The sequence below is a fragment of the Aquarana catesbeiana genome, linkage group LG05 (genome assembly GCF_042186555.1).
Source record: "Aquarana catesbeiana isolate 2022-GZ linkage group LG05, ASM4218655v1, whole genome shotgun sequence".
NCBI lineage: Eukaryota > Metazoa > Chordata > Amphibia > Anura > Ranidae > Aquarana > Aquarana catesbeiana.
The window spans coordinates 210,350,384-210,365,109 of NC_133328.1; the positions used below are offsets into that span (position 1 = coordinate 210,350,384).

The following is a 14,726-nucleotide window of genomic DNA, read 5'->3' on the forward strand; positions in this document are numbered from 1 at the left end:
TGTTACTCTGTACGTTAGCTTTTTAGTCTTATATAAGTTTGTGAAACACTATTTCTCTATATACTATTTTTTTCTGCCTCTTGGTTTTGTGTAAACCACCTGTTGCTCCAATGGTAGTTGTGGTCTCCTATAAAGCACAGCCTCTAAGGATTGGCTGCTTTTTTGTCAACTATCCTCACAAGGTAGATTACATTTTTCCATGCAGGTTGCAATTGTAGCGTTTTCCCCAATAGCAACACCTGAAGTGAAGTACCATAGGCTAGGGAAAAGAATAGTCCATAAATTGTCAGAAATCGATTCAGGTGGCCTTGATGTAGAATTGTTTTACAGGCATGGGTCAAGGTGTGCAGCACGACATTTAGGCAAAATTTAAACCAAATGGCAAAGAACAAACATTGGGAACCAGAATATAGGCAGGTGAAAAACTCAGGGAAATAGCTAGGGTTCACAGGGAACATACAAAAGTTCATAAGAATGGACAGAAACTTGTTACTGACACATTATAACATGTTCTTCTGTAGTATACAGCTTTGCTCCTTCATAATCCATAAATACTAACATAACCCCTGAGAAAACTCACTAAATAGCTTTGCCTGACAGCCCAGCAGTAAGCCAAACATGCTTGCTTCTGTCTCACAGGTCACGATATGTCCCATGCTACTTGTACCCATGGCAAACATGGGAAACTGCCCCCACCTATCAGACAACTGTTGGTAATGTTTGTGGCATGCAATGAAATACCACCAGTGGAAAGTTTAAAATCAGCGCGCAAATATGAGGCTAACACTTGCAAAGGAAAAATGTCCCTGCGTCAGCAGTGTCACTGGAAGGAAAAAATTCCCCTCTGTGGATGTTATCACTGAAAAGAAAAAATGTCCCTGCATTGGTGGTGTCACTGAAGTTTAAAAAAAGAACCTGAGTTGGTGGTGTCACTGGAAAGAAAAAAAATGCCCCTGCATCGGTGGTGTCACTGAAAGGACTGTGTTGGTGGTATTATAATCGATATAGATTGTAAGCTCCTTGAGGGCAGGGACTGATGTGAATGTAGAAAATAAATGTAAAGTGTTGCCTAAATTAATGGTGCTATATAAGTACCTCTAATAAATAAATAAATTGCCTGCAATGGTGGTGTAACTGAAGTTAAAAATAAAAATTCCCTGAGTTAATTGTGTCATTGGAAAGAAAAAATGCCCCTGTATCAGTAGTGTCACTGGAAGGAAAAAAGTCTCTGCATCGGTGGTATCACTAGAAGGAAAAAAAATCCCTGCGTCGGTGGTGTCACTGAAATGAAGAAAATCTCCCTGGGTCCATAGTGTCACTGGAAGGCACACATGTCCCTGCATTGATGGTGTCACTGAAAGGAAAAAATGTCCCTGTGTTGATAGCGTCACTGAAATGAAAAGTGCCCCTGCATTAGTGGTGTCCTTAAAAGGAAAAATTGCCATGTATCGATGGTGTCACTAGAAGGAAAATAAACTGCTGTGTTAATGGTGTCACTGAAAGGAAAAATGTCTCTGTCATGATGGTGTCACTGAAGAAAAAAAAAGTCACTGTGTTGTTGGTGTCAATGGAAGGAAAAAATGCCCCTGCATTGGTAGTGTCACTGGAAGGAAAAAATGTTGCTTCATTGGGGGTGTCACTAAAATTTAAAAAATCCCATGTATCAGTGGTGTCTTTCTTTTATCATATTTTTTATTTAAGGTTTTCAGAAAATAGGAATTACAAACAATCAAAATGGAAAATAGGACTTTGTCCATTCTTGTCATTAGAAGGTTGGCTACATGGACATATGACTTAAAATATTCAGTGCAGACAGTACAAGAAGAGTGCAATAAAACTGTATTAACAGTGGTTATAGGTAGATCCACAACAAAATATGGTATTGGTCATGTCACCAGTATAATCGGACACCTCTGTTGGGAGAAAACTGTGTCTGGGTGGGGGCATAGTCATTAATCACTTTTAGGTATGGCTCTTTCTTTTACCAAGAGTTTGTTCTGGTTTTGAATTTTTTTGTCTTCTATTACCATTTTAATAAAATTTTGATGACTGAGATCAGCACATCATTTGCGTACAAAAAATAAGTGTGGAATTGAATTAAACCGTATAACAAAGTTGACGAATGCTAACCAAAGTATCTATCATATTTCTTGTCAGTGGTGTTATTGGCATTAAAAAACTGTACCTGAGTCTGTGGTGTCAGTGGAGGGAAAAATGTCCTTGCACAGGTGGTGTCACTAAAAGGAAAAATGTGTCCCTGAAAAGGCAATACGTCAGCGGTGTCACTGAAAGGAAACATATCCCTGCATCAGCGGTGTCACTGAAAGGAAAAAAATGTCCCTACATTGATGGTGTCACTGAAAGATACACCACTATAAAGCTCCACCCCCATCCCACAGTACAGAGCTCCCCCCTCCTCCCAAACTCCCCAATAATAATCTATTTATCCAGTCTTTAGTGCACAAGGAGCAGATGCCAGGAGGCTGGGCTGTCATGCTCTGTGTGAGCATGACAGCCCAGCCTCCTGGCAGCCATTCCTCCTGCACTGGAAACGTGCTGTCACAACAGAGAGCAGAGGGGTAGTGGTGGAGGTGGCGGTACTGAGCACAGATGTGCTCTGGATGAAAAAAAAGACCATTTCACAGAAGTGACACTTCAGTCACTCCTGTCAGTGAAAGGCAGGGAGCAGCTGGATCTCCCAGCGTGCATCCTACTCTACATGCAGCCGCTTCACCATTGGTACCTGCCCCTTCTGTCACCCAGTGTCCTGGCTCTGTCTCCTGGGTAAGCAGTTCTCTAAAATAGACATTTGTAGCAGGTATGACACAACCAGTAATGGAGGATATAGGACTATAGGGGGTTCTAAATTAATTTGGAAAAAAAGCACTTGTTTTATTTGTTCTGACCTGTTTCAAAGCTAATGTCTGTAAGTTACCAAACACTGTCCTAGGATATTTGAAATGTATCTGTAGATAGATGAGACCAACAAGAGGGTTTGTGCTACTCTGCACCATGCGTACTGCAGTGTTAAACTGCCCAAGTGGTGATTCTCATTCTGTTACCACTTGTCCAGTTAATGTACAAGGATTAAACTTATTGTACTGATGAATGCAACCACCAGTCCACAGCCTGAGCTTGCCAGCACCATATCGTCTGTGTCCAACATTGATATTTACCAGCTGTAGGAAGTTCTTCAATGATTAATACCTATGAATCCTATGGAGTACCTGCAGTTTTCTGAGCACTAGTCTGTGGCTGCAGAACCTCAGGTTCAAGGGAAAGCTGTCCATCGGCATATACAAGAGAAGGTTAATCTTCAGCAACAGGATCAGAACCCTTGGTTTCCCTGGACACAGGGAACCACCTTTGGCTGTGAGCCATGCAGCCAAAATTCCAGTCATCTAGAAGGACAGTGACATTGATACTTATTTACTATCCATCTAATGTCAGGGCTGAGAAGCAAAGCCCTTTAGACCTTTGTGGAATTACCAAGTGAAAGGGATAAAATTATGAGGCCATGAAGGGTGCTATAATTGAAAAGAAATTTATTGACACAAGACGTACAGTATACCACAAGAAATTCAGGTCATTGCAATATGATCTGCAGACACACATAATGTGGTTCAACAGTTCAACAGTTTTTGATGGTGTACAAGCCTGAGTCTGCCAAAATATTTACAGAATTAGCAGATACTTGCATAAACACTCTGGTATCTGACTATCACAGGGCTCGCACTATTGGCTGGAAAAGGGGGAAAACCACCAAGGGCAACTCCTGCTACAGCTATGAGCCAAGGATCACAGTGACTAGCTCCTGAAGCTCCTGGTAACAGAGTTAGATGAAAAAGACATCATCTCAGACCTTCCTTACTTTTACTGGGCAAATGGCTGGATGGCACCCAGAATTCACCAACTGGACTCTGGACGTAACAAGGTACTGTGTAAAGAAGTGGATGTGACATCTAAGCAATGTTGGGGGTGGACAGAAGGAGGAAAAAGAGGTGGAGATGCACTGATTATCCTAAGAAAGAATATATGGGCAGAGTAACCACCATGCATGCACAATTACCCAATACATGTATGTCTGATGTAGTACATGTAATTGTTGAATCCGTATTTCCAGTGTTAGCAGGCACTCATAGTGCTCACAAGGCTGCTAAGGCATAGTCTCTTGTTAAAGAGCAGGATGGTGCCTATAGGCCCATTCCTTGTTCTGATCAGGTGGACTCTGCAGAGCCTCAGCTACTCTCCTTCTATGCCACGGGACATTTGGCCAGGATTTGTAGTGCTACATTTGAGCAAGCACTGCAGACTGAGAAGCCTCGCCAGACCTCCAGACCTCCGCTGCAGGGAGACAAACAAAAGGTTTACTGAGAAAATGGAAAGCTGTACAGGGAGAACCTAACCACTGGAGGCAGTGGGGAAAACTAGCCAAAAGGCAGCTCATTGCACCCAGCCAATTTAAGAGGCACTTGTTGAAGGTGGTGCGGAAAATTCCCCTAGCAAGTAATCTGGGAATCACTCAGACCAAGCCCTGGGTGATGCAGAATTTTTTCTTCCTAACATACTTACAAACATGACCAACTACAGTCAGTCCTGTGTTACCTGCCTATGGGTTGGCAAGAAAAATGTACATAGGGCTCCACTAAAACTGTCACAGTCCAGGGTCAGGCTTGGAGACAAGTAACTATAGCAGTACAGAAGCTCCCACCAACAAGCTGGATAAGTGCAGCAGCAGGTCACCCTGACCGATGGCACAGGCTCACCCGAGGTGCGGAGTCTAAGCACTAATTGGTGTTCAATGGGGCTCCTGATGGTGGAAATGGGTCTTGCTGCATGTTAGTACCAGGTCACAGTCCTCAAGATCGCCCCACCAGGAGGTGAGCAAACCATAAACCAGTAGCATATATAGCAGGTAGGGATCAAGAAGAAGTATAGTCAGTAAACAAGCCAAAGGTCTGTAACACATGGTTGCAGGTTGGGATTAAGCAGAAGTGTAGTCGAGAAACAAGCCAACGGTTGGTAACAAGTGGTACTGGAGATGTGGACAGCAGCAGGAGTGACAAGAGTGAGTTATTAGCTGGAAGGAGTACAATAATGGCTTAAATTGGGAAGTTCATGGGAGGAGGAAAGAGATCAAGGTTCATCCAAAAACAAGGGAAGGCAAGGCAAGAAAATTCAATTAGACAGGGAGCTGTCCAGCATCTCAGGTGGCTCAGCAAGAAGTGACCTTGCCAGACACGGTAGAGGTCACAGTTTCAGACCTGGGTCCTGACAACAACCTTTGTCTGTAACTGACAAGCCCTTTAAAAGGATGGTGGTGGATATCACTTGGCCACTAACCATTCCCAGCAGCTCCAGCAAATGATGCATCCTGATAGTAGTGGACTCTGGCATTATCCACCTTCAGGATGGACAAGGTCACTATTGCATTGCTGGAAATTTTTAGGAATGTTGGCTTCCCTGTGGAGCTCCTCAGTGATCAAAGCCTACAGTTTGTGTCTGACCTGATGCAGGCATTCTGTCAGAAAATACAGATGACACATGTCGTGGGTCGTCCTTACCACCAACAAACAGCTTGTACAAGTTTCAGTGGGGCTTTGAAAGAAGTACATCTGTGTAATTGCAGGTAGGGACTAGGAATGCTAACTGCCATATCTGCTGTTTGTCTATAGATATATGACCCAGGAGTCCACTAGCTTTTCACCATTTGAACTCCAATACAGCACAAGAAAGGAAGTAACAACAACAATGCAGATCGATTGTCATGGAAAGCCGAGCCAGCAGAAGTTGGCTGAAAGAAACTTGCATTCCCTTCAGTGCGACCTCCCAAAATGGAGAGGTGTGACAATGAGGTCTAAATACCAAAATGTGTAAGTTGGAATGGTGAAGTAATTTTTCACACAATAACACCATTACATCTCTAAAATTCATGCCTGATCATAAATACAGTAGCCTGTCGTAATACACTAAATTTGAGGAATATACACTTGTTACACAAGATTCATTCAGTCTCCAAAATTCTTATTGTAATGGAGCTACAAAAAGTGGTTACACTAATGTATGGGAAGATGCTAATCAGTTAGACACCAAACATGTCTATAGTACCAGATCCAGGAAGCTAATAAAATAAATCAGATCTTCTAATGCCACGTACTAGGGTTGTCCCGATACCACTTTTTTAAGACCGAGTACAAGTACCGATACTTTTTGTTAATGTCACATGACAGTGTTTTGTTTTTTTTTTACATTTTTTTTTGTTTTTTTACAATGCTTTCTTTTGTTTTTCTTTTTTTTTAGGGAGGGAGGGGGTGGATGGTGTCTGTGTGTTTTTTATTTAAATTTTTATTATTTTTTACAATAATTTTTTTTTATTATTTATTGCAATACTTTTTTTTTTTAAATCAGTCCTATTGGGGGGCTTTGTGAGATATCAGGGGTCTTAATAGACCCCTGAAATCTCCCCCTTGAGACAGATAAAGAGACAGAGGATAGAGATTCCCCAGTTCCTTTCTCTGCAGCCTCAGCTGCACTGTAAATAAATGGAGAGAAGACAGTGGCTCCTCTCCATTCATAAACTGAGACATCGTAATCACAGGAGATTACAATGTTTCAGTTATGTGAATGGACGGAGTCAGTGACCACTGACTCTGTTCATACATCAAAGGAAGGAGGAAGACATGGAGAGGGACAGCAGAATGGAGGGGGACACGGAGGAAAACTGGAGGGGGACAGCAGCAGAAAGGAGGGGGACAGCAGCAGAATGGAGGGGGACAGCAGCAGAACGGCGGGGGACAGAGAGGAAGAAAAGAGGGGGACAGCAGAACGGAGGGGGACAGCAGAACGGAGGGGGACAGCAGAACGGAGGGGGACAGCAGCAGAATGGAGGGGGACACGGAGGAAGAAAGGAGTGGGACAGCAGAACGGAGGGGGACACGGACTCACCGATCCCCGCTGACTGTCCATGTATCGGATGAAGTATCGGGAGCATTTGCCCGAGTACAAGTACTCGGGCAAATGCTTGGTATCGGTGCCGATACCGATACTAGTATCAGTATTATGGCAACCCTACGGCATACACATGAGCGGACTTTTCAGCATCAAAGGTCTGATGGTCTTTCCGACGGACTTTCGATGGAGTTACAACGGACTTTCGAATGATTGCACTTGCCCACACACGAAAGTTCGAAAGTCCGTTGGTTTGAACGTGATGACGTACGAAGGGACTGAGATAATGAAGTTCATAGGGAACTGATTTTTCGACCGGACTCGAGTCCGTCGGAAAGATTTGAAACATGTTCCAGATCTAAATTCCTTCTGATTTTCGACAGAAAAAGTCCGCTGAAGGTCCGATGAAGCCCACACGTGGTCGGATTGTCCAACGGATTCGTTCCGTCGGACCAGTCCGGTCGCAAAGTCTGGTCGTGTGTACACGCTTAAGTGATATATATGCATAAAATACATATCATATTTGATCTCTAATGCCGTGTACAGGAAACCAAAGAAGTCTTTTAATTTTTAATCCCATTTTATTTTACCATTTTTTGCTAGCTGTCTGTTTTGTAATATTCTTTTTCTGTAAATAATTTATTGTATCATTTACTTTTCCATTCTTTCATTAAAACTCTATATAAAATTTCTTAAACGGAATCTCTAAATGCTCCACACACAGATTTAAAAAAAATGTTTTGAAGAAAGGCTCTTTAAAGAAAGCATATTGTAAACACTATTAAGTTCCTGTATGGGTGTGGCAGCGAGTGATACATAACTTTTTTTAAAGGGTTATAACTGCAACAGCAGATGCTGTGAACAGTGTTTATTTCCATTAAAAAGTGTGGTAGCTGCTACTGTGTGTGTGTAAAGGGTTAATTGCGGAGTTATCCTGCCTCAGTGATGATCACTCTGTTTGCTGAAGATTATTATCCTGTAAGCTGAAAAATTTCTGTGCAGGAAGAGCTTGCGAGCATAGTACCCACTGGTTGAGTAGAATTTACAGGACATCCCATTCTGGCTGTGTAAAATAGGTGTTGCAGGCTGTCACGTGCAGGTACATTAGCTGGGTCCATGGCCTGAGCAAACTGCTTTGTGGTGGCCCTGTGTGTCACCAGTTAGTCATGAGCTTCCCTGAGGTGCAAAGTCCAAAAAATGTCTAGTCTTTGACAGTAACCCCCACAGGGCAATTTCAATTGCTCCCTTATTGAAGTCTTAAGGATTTCCCAACTGGTGAAAGCTGATTACCCAACTGGTAACAGAAGTGAAGTAACATCATCAAAAAAGAGTGTTGTTCATAAGCCAACACATATCAGGACAGATGACAGTCTTTAGTTTAAAGTGCCTTAATTCTCTTAAAGATGTTTAGTAATATAGCAATCAAGGGGTTCATCTGAGCCATTCAAGAATGGAGATTTATATACTGTACAATATTATCCGCTTTCTACACACCACTCAACCACCCACCTAAGCCTGCTTTGTGTGATATCCTAGGCTGAAACCTGGCCAGAAGTGTATTCCAATTTGATATAATAACTGAAACATACAAAATATTGGGTGAAAAAAACAAGCTTCATCAGATGTTTGTAGAATGACTAATATACTAACATGCAGTCACCAAAATTTGATGTCTATAATCTCAGCTGTGCATTTGGAATCTGGTCAACTTCGAAAGTTCAATGGCACGTAAAAAATGGCACATAGTCTCATCTGCCACTATAAATCTAAGCCTGTGTGAGCAATTTAGATTGAACTTACATTTCTTTTTTTTTTATGTTCAAAAGGCAGAGCAGGACTGTGATACATAGTACTTAAGTGTAATAAACTGTATCTTGAAGTTTATCATCTCTATACTTAATTTGTAAATTACTTAATCTAGTTAAATAACTCCAGGCTGTTTACAATCTAGTGTATTAATTTCAAAACTTTTAGATGCTTGATTACCATACCCAAATTCCAGAACAGTAATACATGAAAAATTGTGCACTTAAAAAAAAAATAATTATCTTAATTGTATAGTACAGGACACACTTGTTGACTATGGGATTTGTGCCGCTACTTTCCAGGTCATTTGTCACTGTTAAAAACGTTGTTGTTAACCGCTCCCAATGTACCCATATAACTGTGTCTACCCCACGTTTCTTTGTTAGTGATGGACCGTTTCTGATATTGGAGAAGATTATTTTCTATTTTTTACCAGTTCTCCTTTTTTCAACTGAAACTTCTATCAAGATCTGACTGCTTATTGCCATATGGCTCACTAACAGTTTTCAGATTGGTTACCCTCAATGTATATCTTGGGAACAGTACCAGGACCCTACAACAACAGGACCAACCTGTTATTTTGCATTGGGCCTGGATCCTGCATTCAGCACCCACCTTGACACGTTGTGCATCAAGTGAGTTAGCTGCAAGGTGCTTTATAGGTCCAAGGCCATGGTACATCCCAATGGCACCCAGACCCTGAAGACCCCATTCACGGGTATGCTCACCATAATAGGTGAAGCCTGGACCCTGTATGGGACCAGCATCATTGATAAAGACAGGGTTTCTTGGCTACACATACCTTGTTGGATTATTACCTAGATATGTAGCACATACTACAGTATATCCTTTTTGCTACAATACACACTGCAGTGCTAAGCACACACGTGATTTTTAGGGCACAGGTTATAGGGTAATCTACACTTGGTTTCTGTCCCAATGACACACTCATTATGCACTTATTTTTGCATGTTGCTCTTCTTTGCCGTTGCAAATTTCTGTGCCCCTCTGTGTCTTTCTGCAGCTGCTCTTACCTATGAAAAGCCCCCACCCCTGTACTTAAAAGGGTTTGTCCCTTATATGGACCTCTATAAAATTGGAACTTACTTCTTTCCATTAAACACATTGATGACCCGCCACAGTACATATACTGCGGCGGCACAGCACATGCAGGCACAATCACATACATGTGTATCTCTGGCTAAGGGGGGTGTCACTTCTCCCTTTACGGCTGCTGTGTTCACTGGACACAGCTAATTATGAATCCGGGTAATGCGTGCTTGGTGATCATATGATCGCTACGCGTTCTGAGACTGGTGGACGAATAAACGTCTTAACCAGTTTCGCTGGTTCTCCCGGGTCCCTCCGAGGTATAGCTGTAACGTTTGGCATGTATCCCCTCCGGTTCTTCAAATGGTCACTGTGTCTCTTCTGTGCATGCGTGTTGGTGCGCAATGACGTCACGTGCAGCTCAAACCAACAGGTGCATCAATACAAAAATGCAAACAATATTTAAAAATCACTACAGTCACCACCATCTAGTGGATAGAGTGGGGCATGACCCTCATGATATAATATAACCCAAAAATCTAGTTTTGCATATTCATTATTACCATATAGTGTGATGGCCCTATTCCTTGCCATCCATGGAGTGAATGCACCCGGGGGGTAAATACCAAAGAGTGATAAAACAACTTACCGGTATATCCATAGAAAGGAAAGAAGTTGAGCAATGCTTTGGCTTAAGAGTATTTACAGATTCACCCTTGAAACAAAAACAAATTAACCACTTGATTCCTGGGCATTTAAACCCCCTTCCTGCCCAGACCAATTTTCAGCTTTTAGAGCTGTCGCTCTTTGAACGACAATTGCGCGGTCATACAACACTGTACCCAAATGAAACTTTTATCATTTTTTCCCCACAAATAGAGCTTTTTTTTGGTGGTATTTGCTCACCTCTGGGTTTTTTATTTTTTTTGTTACTCTGATCTGTGATCACCCAAGTTTCATTGACTCGGTGATCACAGCGCGTGCGCCCTACAGGGGGCGCACGGGGAGCGTGCAAAGGGGAGGACATCTGTTGACGGCCTCCTGACAAAGTAGGTCCACGCAGTAGCCGTCATTCGACTATAGCACAGATCTGAAGGGGTTAAGGTGCGCTATTTTTCTCTGATTGACCCAATCCAAAAATATATAAAAATATATATATATACTGTGACAGGATGAGTTGCTGTCACTGCGAAATTGGTGATTTAAAGGACACAGAGTGTGCACATTGGCTCAGTGCAGGACTACAGAGTGTAGCTGTGGAGTGGAGAAAACTGCTTTTGCAGCTTTCTTCAGGTTTTGGTATACCTGGATGGGGCTCTGTAGTTGGGAGATTCCATAGTGTCTTGGGTGGGATGGAATTTCCAACCCTGTGTCCAGGTTTTGTGGATGACCAGCAGGGTGTGTGCTCAGGTGAGCACAGCCTGAAGCCCTTATACCACAGCTGTTATAATGGAGGTATAGGAATACCTCAGGGCTCCCAGCTGGAGACATCTCCACCCAACAGACAAGAGGTCTGTGCATGGGGAGTCAGGAGGACCCCATTCATATCCAGGATTCAGGGGGGCTGCAGGAGGCAGCCAGAACAAGATTTTGTGCAAGAGACAATAAGCGGCCTGAGGACTAAGGCCTGATGAGCTGTGTGCATTAGAGTGTACCTGTCAGCATTTAAGAACCTGTGGTCTGTGTGACCAATGAAAAGAGCTGAGGTACTGCTAAATAGAGAGGCACTTGGGCTAGCATTTTCTGTTTTTGTATTTACTGGAGAAGAACCCCTGTGTGGGAAACCTATGTTACAGAGTTTTTATTTGCCTTTTAATAAAAATGGGCTACCAGGCCCTTAAAATATAGTTTCTGACTATTGTGAATCACTTGAAAATGCATCTACCACTAGAGCTAATGGTCCCCCATGTTACAATACAAAAAAAGAGTGTGACTAAATAATGACGCATGACACACTTGAGGGACAAATCCCAAATATTTCCTCATAAAGGGGACAAAACTAAGGCTGTCATTCAATCTAGGTAGTCTGGTGGGCTCAAGTTCTCAGATCCACCTGGCTTTGTGTTGAAGTACCAACTTGTCAGAATCAGAATTAATCAATTTTCAAATATATAAATATACCATCATTCAGGGGTGGGCTGGGCCGGGGGGCAGAGTGTCAATCTCCCGGGCCACTCTGATTCCCAGTTAAGGAATGGCTGAGTGCTACTGCTCAGGCGGCTCTGACGGGGGGATAACAGGGCTGGATTACTGGGACACACTGGTGATGTGTCCTGTGACAGGGCTGAGAGTGTTCCATTCTTACAGAGCACAGCCCTCCCCCTCCTCTACACAAATAGGAGAACAGATCTGCTCTGCCTCTTCCCGCCCCTCTCTCCCTGTGCCCACTGAGGGAGCGGGAAACTTTAAAGGCGGCAGCCACATCCTGAACATGAAGCCACTGACTGAGCCAGTGGGGCTCCTGCTTGGACTGTGCAAGTGAGTGAGCTGTAGCCAGACTCTCCCCTCTTCTCCCTCTCTTTCTTCTTACTCTGTCTCTCCCAAATTCTTCTCCCTCTCCCTCAGCCTTATCATTTAACCACTTGCCTACCAGGCACTTTTACCCCCTTCCTGCCCAGGCCAATTTTCAGCTTTCAGAACTGTCACACTTTGACAATTGCGCGGTCATGCAACACTGTACCCATATGACATTTTTATAATTTTTTTTTCACATAAATCAAGCTTTTTTTTGGTGGTATTTAATCACCGCTGGGTTTTTTTAGTTTTTGCTAAAAAAAATGGTAAAAAAAAATGTTAATTTTGAAAAAAAAAAAGTTTTTCTTATTTTCTGGCAGTAAATTTTGTAAATAAGTAATTATTCTCCTTCACTGATGAGGCAGCACTGAAGGGCACTAATTAAGCGGCACTGATGTGGAGGCACTAATATGCCGGATTGATAGGTTGCACTGATGGGTATCCATGGGTCGCACTGATAGGTGGCACTGATAAGCAGTACTGTTGGGCACTAATGGGTGGCAATGATGGGCAGCACTGATGAGCAGGCACTGAAAGGCAGCACTGATTGGTGTTACTGATGGGCACTGATTGATGTCACTAGTGGGCACAGACTGGCGTCACTTGCTGGGCACTGCTGGGGCTGCACTGTAATCAGTGCCCTGATTACCTGTACAGGTCTCCACTGCAAGGAGATGCCTATGATCGGCTCTCCTCTCCTCACACTCTGTCAGTGTGAGGTGAGCTGATAAACGGTGCTTCCGCATTTACATGTGATCGGCTGTGATTGGACACAGGCGATCACATGGGTAAAGAGCTGTGATCGGCTCTTTATTGGAATCGGGGTTGCGCTGTGTCATATTTGTCTTGCTTCATAACATCAATATCCGTTATAAAACCAGGTGGACATGGATGGTGAGCTGATTCAGTGGTTTAGTGGGCCACTTGACTGGACTTGCCCCCCCAGGCCTAAGGCTGCCAGCCCTCCCCTGCCATCATTTGTAGACGCAATAACTTTCACACAAACCAATTAATATACGCTTATTGGGATTTTTTTACCAGAGACATGTAGAAGAATACATTTTGGTCTAAATTCATGAAGAAATTTTATTTTATTGGATATGTTTTATAAAAGAAAGTATTTTTTTTTTTTTCAAAATGTTCAGTCTTTCCTTGTTTATATCACAAAAAAATAAAAAACTCAGTGGTGATCAAATACCACCAAGAGAAAAGCTCTATTTGTGTGAAAAAAGTGATAAAAATATAATTTGTGTACATTAATTAATGATCTTGCTTTACAGCATCTAGCATGGGTCCTTCTCCAGGGTCGCAGGACCACTGCCTGTTCTTCCCTATGCATTTTCAAAGCGTTGGGTGTTTGAGCCTCTTCTTACCCTGCTTCAGCTTGTTTTTCCTGTGGGCCTGTTGCTGCAATTTTGGCTGTTTTGTTGCCCACCCAGCAATTTACTGCTTGGGGGCATCCCATGGTCTATGAATCAACCCATGTCCTGTACTGTACAATTAGAATATTTGGAATTTTGACATACCTGTGTATTCCATTTTTTGGAGTTCAGTTTAGGACACAGGCCTTTCCCCTTTTTGTGGTGTCCTTACCGCTTGATTTTTTACAGAATGGGTGGAAATATATGGGTACACTGTGGGGCATTTCCCAGCAAAGCTTTTGCCAGTGTCCAACCACCGGAAGGTAGCAGCATACATAATCCATGGTCTAAGAATCAACTCCATGTACTGTGGTCGAGCATATGTTATTTACAGGTACGTCAAAATTCTTAATTTTCACTTGCAGCTCCAGATTGCTGATTGTGATTGCAGATAAATGTTTTTCTTTAAATCAGAAATACTCTGTTAAAACCTGTGTTGAAGCCTAAATGCTCTATTTATATCGTCTCTCTCTCTCTCTCTCTCTCTCTCTCTCTCATAACTTTAATCAATCAATTAGAACATTTGTGAATTTTGGGTGAAAGTTTTGCAAATCTTATGTGGAAAGATTTATAAATAGGTCCCAAACTGTCACTATGCCACTCCTCTGTTCTACTAGTTGCTTTTTTACTGATGTTCTAGGTCCAAAAAAGACACATTTTTCCAGTAGTACATAGCAGAACAAATTTAGGAAAGCCTAAATATTAACATTGGTACTTTATTTGGGGTCTGGACCCAAATGCTACTGACCACTGCTTCATAACCTTAGGCAATCTTTTAGGAAACTATATTTTGCTAAATATGCAACAGTTTGCATTTGATTAAAACCATAAAAGGATTATATAAAAGGAGTTTGGTTTAATGTGTTTTTTTTGCACAGACCCTTAAGTAATCTTACAATATTATTTCCTGCTAAACTCTATCAAAAGTTACATCGGCTGCTTATTAGCATGTATGGATCTTATTGTTCACTGAAAATGCAGCATTTA

The 14,726-nt window shown here is 42.4% G+C and overlaps 1 protein-coding gene across 6 annotated transcripts in view; it reads left to right on the top strand.

Annotated features, from left to right (window-relative positions):
• The window catches only part of SUGCT (succinyl-CoA:glutarate-CoA transferase), a 1,840,030-nt gene that overhangs the window by 848,310 nt on the left and 976,994 nt on the right, over positions 1-14,726 (top strand). The gene's annotated exons all lie outside the window — the stretch shown is intronic.